Source organism: Copadichromis virginalis, linkage group LG18 (assembly GCF_057382275.1).
Source record: "Copadichromis virginalis isolate Kocher_CV1m ecotype Utaka linkage group LG18, C_Virginalis_male_GT1.1, whole genome shotgun sequence".
Taxonomy (NCBI): domain Eukaryota; kingdom Metazoa; phylum Chordata; class Actinopteri; order Cichliformes; family Cichlidae; genus Copadichromis; species Copadichromis virginalis.
This window is the reverse complement of record NC_140635.1, coordinates 37,251,618-37,257,849: the sequence shown is the minus strand read 5'-3', so window position 1 is coordinate 37,257,849 and position 6,232 is coordinate 37,251,618. Positions and strand designations below refer to the sequence as shown.

The window sequence follows — 6,232 nt, the reverse complement described above, 5'->3', positions numbered from 1 at the left end:
GTCTGATCGAAATTGAGGCCATTCAATTTCGGTGTAAAGACGTTAAACTACATATGTGAAGGTCTCATAATGGTTTCACCTGAAACCTCTGCTGATAATCACCCACGCCTTTTTTCCACCCCTTGGCTCATGTGATGTGTTTCATAGTTGGTCAACGACCCTGGTAAAGACAACCCCCTCTGGGGTTTAAATACCTGGGACTCTCCAACGTTTAGTTTTAGATCTAACGAAGGTTCTCAGAGGAGAGGTGAAAGGTCTTCAAGGCACTTAGAGAATTCCAGCTGCTTTCTTTCAAAGCTCATCAGACTACCATGACGTGGATGACTGGGAACCCTTTTTTCTCATTCACTGTGTGCAGTCCCTCTGGAGTCATCCCTGTTGGAGCTTGTCAGTAGCAAAGGCCTGAAGGTACAAAAATGAATACTGAAGAGAGCTTAAAAACATTCCTGCTTGAATTTGAAGGCCGATTTAAGTCTATCCTTTCAGAGTTGCAGACTTAAACGCAGGCTTCCTGTGGCTCGTTGGTCTAGGCGTATGATTCTCGCTTCGGGTGCGAGAGGTCCCGGGTTCAACGAGCCCCCTTAAAATCACAACTTCTTAGCTTCATGGAATTCTTCGGTAAGACACATTCCTTCTGGGTCATTTTAAATGTGTTGGGTGCCAAACGACTCAATGTGATCTTTGACACCAATTTGTCTTTCTAAAATAACGTTTTTGATTTTGTGAAGGAGTCACTCTCATGACTCATTGAGTGATGCCATTGACTGCACAGTCCCTCCCACGCAATCTGTATATGTCACATTTTGAGATTGCCTTGGAAACCTTACTGGGCAGGTACTAAAATATACCTGTTACCAGGTACTATCACCTAATGGAAACTTTAAAGATCGGGCTGAGTCAAGTTAAGCCAAGCTAGGTAGGTGCAAGTGGAAAAGGGCTATTAGAGATCACAAAGTCTGATCGAAATTGAGGCCATTCAATTTCGGTGTAAAGACGTTAAACTACATATGTGAAGGTCTCATAATGGTTTGACCTCTGCTGATAATTACCCACACCTTTTTTCCACCCCTTGGCTCATGTGATGTGTTTCATAGTTGGTTAACGACCCTGGTAAAGACAACCCGCTCTGGGTTTTAAATACCTGGGACTCTCCAACGTTTAGTTTTAGATCTAACGAAGGTTCTCAGAGGAGAGGTGAAAGGTCTTCAAGGCACTTAGAGAATTCCAGCTGCTTTCTTTCAAAGCTTATCAGACTACCATGACGTGGATGACTGGGAACCCTTTTTTCTCATTCACTGTGTGCAGTCCCTCTGGAGTCATCCCTGTTGGAGCTTGTCAGTAGCAAAGGCCTGAAGGTACAAAAATGAATACTGAAGAGAGCTTAACACCATTCCTGCTTGAATTTGAAGGCCGATATAAGTCTATCCTTTCAGAGTTGAAGCGTTAAGCACATGCTACCTGTGGCTCGTTGGTCTAGGCGTATGATTCTCGCTTCGGGTGCGAGAGGTCCCGGGTTCAACGAGCCCCCTTAAAATCACAACTTCTTAGCTTCATGGAATTCTTCGGTAAGACACATTCCTTCTGGGTCATTTTAAATGTGTTGGGTGCCAAACGACTCAATGTGATCTTTGACACCAATTTGTCTTTCTAAAATAACGTTTTTGATTTTGTGAAGGAGTCACTCTCATGACTCATTGAGTGATGCCATTGACTGCACAGTCCCTCCCACGCAATCTGTATATGTCACATTTTGAGATTGCCTTGGAAACCTTACTGGGCAGGTACTAAAATATACCTGTTACCAGGTACTATCACCTAATGGAAACTTTAAAGATCGGGCTGAGTCAAGTTAAGCCAAGCTAGGTAGGTGCAAGTGGAAAAGGGCTATTAGAGATCACAAAGTCTGATCGAAATTGAGGCCATTCAATTTCGGTGTAAAGACGTTAAACTACATATGTGAAGGTCTCATAATGGTTTGACCTCTGCTGATAATTACCCACACCTTTTTTCCACCCCTTGGCTCATGTGATGTGTTTCATAGTTGGTCAACGACCCTGGTAAAGACAACCCCCTCTGGGGTTTAAATACCTGGGACTCTCCAACGTTTAGTTTTAGATCTAACGAAGGTTCTCAGAGGAGAGGTGAAAGGTCTTCAAGGCACTTAGAGAATTCCAGCTGCTTTCTTTCAAAGCTCATCAGACTACCATGACGTGGATGACTGGGAACCCTTTTTTCTCATTCACTGTGTGCAGTCCCTCTGGAGTCATCCCTGTTGGAGCTTGTCAGTAGCAAAGGCCTGAAGGTACAAAAATGAATACTGAAGAGAGCTTAAAAACATTCCTGCTTGAATTTGAAGGCCGATTTAAGTCTATCCTTTCAGAGTTGCAGACTTAAACACAGGCTTCCTGTGGCTCGTTGGTCTAGGCGTATGATTCTCGCTTTGGGTGCGAAAGGTCCCGGGTTCAAATCCCGGACGAGCCCCCTTAAAATCACAAGCTCTTAGCTTCATGGAATTCTTTGGTAAGACACATTCCTTCTGGGGCATTGTAAATGTGTTGTGTGCCAAACCTTTCAATGTGATGTGTGACACCAATTTGTCTTTCTAAAATAACGTTTTTGATTTTGTGAAGGAGTCACTCTCATGACCCATTGAGTGATGCCATTGACTGCACAGTCCCTGCCACGCAATCTGTATATGTCACATTTTGAGATTGCCTTGGAAACCTTACTGGGCAGGTACTAAAATATACCTGTTACCAGGTACTATCACCTAATGGAAACTTTAAAGATCGGGCTGAGTCAAGTTAAGCCAAGCTAGGTAGGTGCAAGTGGAAAAGGGCTATTAGAGATCACAAAGTCTGATCGAAATTGAGGCCATTCAATTTCGGTGTAAAGACGTTAAACTCCATATGTGAAGGTCTCATAATGGTTTCACCTGAAACCTCTGCTGATAATTACCCACGCCTTTTTTCCACCCTTGTCTCATGTGATGTGTTTCATAGTTGGTCAACGACCCTGGTAAAGACAACCCACTCTGGGTTTTAAATACCTGGGACTCTCCAACGTTTAGTTTTAGATCTAACGAAGGTTCTCAGAGGAGAGGTGAAAGGTCTTCAAGGCACTTAGAGAATTCCAGCTGCTTTCTTTCAAAGCTCATCAGACTACCATGACGTGGATGACTGGGAACCCTTTTTTCTCATTCACTGTGTGCAGTCCCTCTGGAGTCATCCCTGTTGGAGCTTGTCAGTAGCAAAGGCCTGAAGGTACAAAAATGAATACTGAAGAGAGCTTAAAAACATTCCTGCTTGAATTTGAAGGCCGATTTAAGTCTATCCTTTCAGAGTTGCAGACTTAAACGCAGGCTTCCTGTGACTCGTTGGTCTAGGCGTATGATTCTCGCTTTGGGAGCGAGAGGTCCCGGGTTCAAATCCCGGACGAGCCCCCTTAAAATCACAAGCTCTTAACTTCATGGAATTCTTTGGTAAGACACATTCCTTCTGGGGCATTGTAAATGTGTTGTGTGCCAAACCTTTCAATGTTATGTGTGACACCAATTTGTCTTTCTAAAATAACGTTTTTGATTTTGTGAAGGAGTCACTCTCATGACCCATTGAGTGATGCCATTGACTGCACAGTCCCTCCCACGCAATCTGTATATGTCACATTTTGAGATTGCCTTGGAAACCTTACTGGGCAGGTACTAAAATATACCTGTTACCAGGTACTATCACCTAATGGAAACTTTAAAGATCGGGCTGAGTCAAGTTAAGCCAAGCTAGGTAGGTGCAAGTGGAAAAGGGCTATTAGAGATCACAAAGTCTGATCGAAATTGAGGCCATTCAATTTCGGTGTAAAGACGTTAAACTACATATGTGAAGGTCTCATAATGGTTTCACCTGAAACCTCTGCTGATAATCACCCACGCCTTTTTTCCACCCCTTGGCTCATGTGATGTGTTTCATAGTTGTTCAACGACCCTGGTAAAGACAACCCGCTCTGGGTTTTAAATACCTGGGACTCTCCAACGTTTAGTTTTAGATCTAACGAAGGTTCTCAGAGGAGAGGTGAAAGGTCTTCAAGGCACTTAGAGAATTCCAGCTGCTTTCTTTCAAAGCTCATCAGACTACCATGACGTGGATGACTGGGAACCCTTTTTTCTCATTCACTGTGTGCAGTCCCTCTGGAGTCATCCCTGTTGGAGCTTGTCAGTAGCAAAGGCCTGAAGGTACAAAAATGAATACTGAAGAGAGCTTAACACCATTCCTGCTTGAATTTGAAGGCCGATATAAGTCTATCCTTTCAGAGTTGAAGCGTTAAGCACATGCTACCTGTGGCTCGTTGGTCTAGGCGTATGATTCTCGCTTCGGGTGCGAGAGGTCCCGGGTTCAACGAGCCCCCTTAACATCACAACTTCTTAACTTCATGGAATTCTTTGGTAAGACACATTCCTTCTGGGTTATTTTAAATGTGTTGGGTGCCAAACGACTCAATGTGATCTGTGACACCAATTTGTCTTTCTAAAATAACGTTTTTGATTTTGTGAAGGAGTCACTCTCATGACCCATTGAGTGATGCCATTGACTGCACAGTCCCTCCCACGCAATCTGTATATGTCACATTTTGAGATTGCCTTGGAAACCTTACTGGGCAGGTACTAAAAAAATACCTGTAACCAGGTACTATCACCTAATGGAAACTTTAAAGATCGAGCTGAGTCAAGTTAAGCCAAGCTAGGTAGGTGCAAGTGGAAAAGGGCTATTAGAGATCACAAAGTCTGATCGAAATTGAGGCCATTCAATTTCGGTGTAAAGACGTTAAACTCCATATGTGAAGGTCTCATAATGGTTTCACCTGAAACCTCTGCTGATAATCACCCACGCCTTTTTTCCACCCCTTGGCTCATGTGATGTGTTTCATAGTTGGTCAACGACCCTGGTAAAGACAACCACCTCTGGGGTTTAAATACCTGGGACTCTCCAACGTTTAGTTTTAGATCTAACGAAGGTTCTCAGAGGAGAGGTGAAAGGTCTTCAAGGCACTTAGAGAATTCCAGCTGCTTTCTTTCAAAGCTCATCAGACTACCATGACGTGGATGACTGGGAACCCTTTTTTCTCATTCACTGTGTGCAGTCCCTCTGGAGTCATCCCTGTTGGAGCTTGTCAGTAGCAAAGGCCTGAAGGTACAAAAATGAATACTGAAGAGAGCTTAAAAACATTCCTGCTTGAATTTGAAGGCCGATTTAAGTCTATCCTTTCAGAGTTGCAGACTTAAACGCAGGCTTCCTGTGGCTCGTTGGTCTAGGCGTATGATTCTCGCTTTGGGTGCGAAAGGTCCCGGGTTCAAATCCCGGACGAGCCCCCTTAAAATCACAAGCTCTTAGCTTCATGGAATTCTTTGGTAAGACACATTCCTTCTGGGGCATTGTAAATGTGTTGTGTGCCAAACCTTTCAATGTTATGTGTGACACCAATTTGTCTTTCTAAAATAACGTTTTTGATTTTGTGAAGGAGTCACTCTCATGACCCATTGAGTGATGCCATTGACTGCACAGTCCCTCCCACGCAATCTGTATATGTCACATTTTGAGATTGCCTTGGAAACCTTACTGGGCAGGTACTAAAATATACCTGTTACCAGGTACTATCACCTAATGGAAACTTTAAAGATCGGGCTGAGTCAAGTTAAGCCAAGCTAGGTAGGTGCAAGTGGAAAAGGGCTATTAGAGATCACAAAGTCTGATCGAAATTGAGGCCATTCAATTTCGGTGTAAAGACGTTAAACTCCATATGTGAAGGTCTCATAATGGTTTCACCTGAAACCTCTGCTGATAATTACCCACGCCTTTTTTCCACCCTTGTCTCATGTGATGTGTTTCATAGTTGGTCAACGACCCTGGTAAAGACAACCCGCTCTGGGTTTTAAATACCTGGGACTCTCCAACGTTTAGTTTTAGATCTAACGAAGGTTCTCAGAGGAGAGGTGAAAGGTCTTCAAGGCACTTAGAGAATTCCAGCTGCTTTCTTTCAAAGCTCATCAGACTACCATGACGTGGATGACTGGGAACCCTTTTTTCTCATTCACTGTGTGCAGTCCCTCTGGAGTCATCCCTGTTGGAGCTTGTCAGTAGCAAAGGCCTGAAGGTACAAAAATGAATACTGAAGAGAGCTTAACACCATTCCTGCTTGAATTTGAAGGCCGATATAAGTCTATCCTTTCAGAGTTGAAGCGTTA

At 43.6% G+C, this 6,232-nt stretch overlaps 2 non-coding genes across 2 annotated transcripts; both read left to right on the top strand.

The window, feature by feature from the left end:
• Positions 1-2,409: 2,409 nt before the first annotated feature.
• trnap-ugg (transfer RNA proline (anticodon UGG)) lies at positions 2,410-2,481 on the top strand. Its single transcript has one exon. It is a non-coding gene; the product is annotated as a tRNA-Pro (tRNA).
• Positions 2,482-5,287: 2,806 nt separating this feature from the next.
• trnap-ugg (transfer RNA proline (anticodon UGG)) lies at positions 5,288-5,359 on the top strand. Its single transcript has one exon. It is a non-coding gene; the product is annotated as a tRNA-Pro (tRNA).
• Positions 5,360-6,232: the final 873 nt, after the last annotated feature.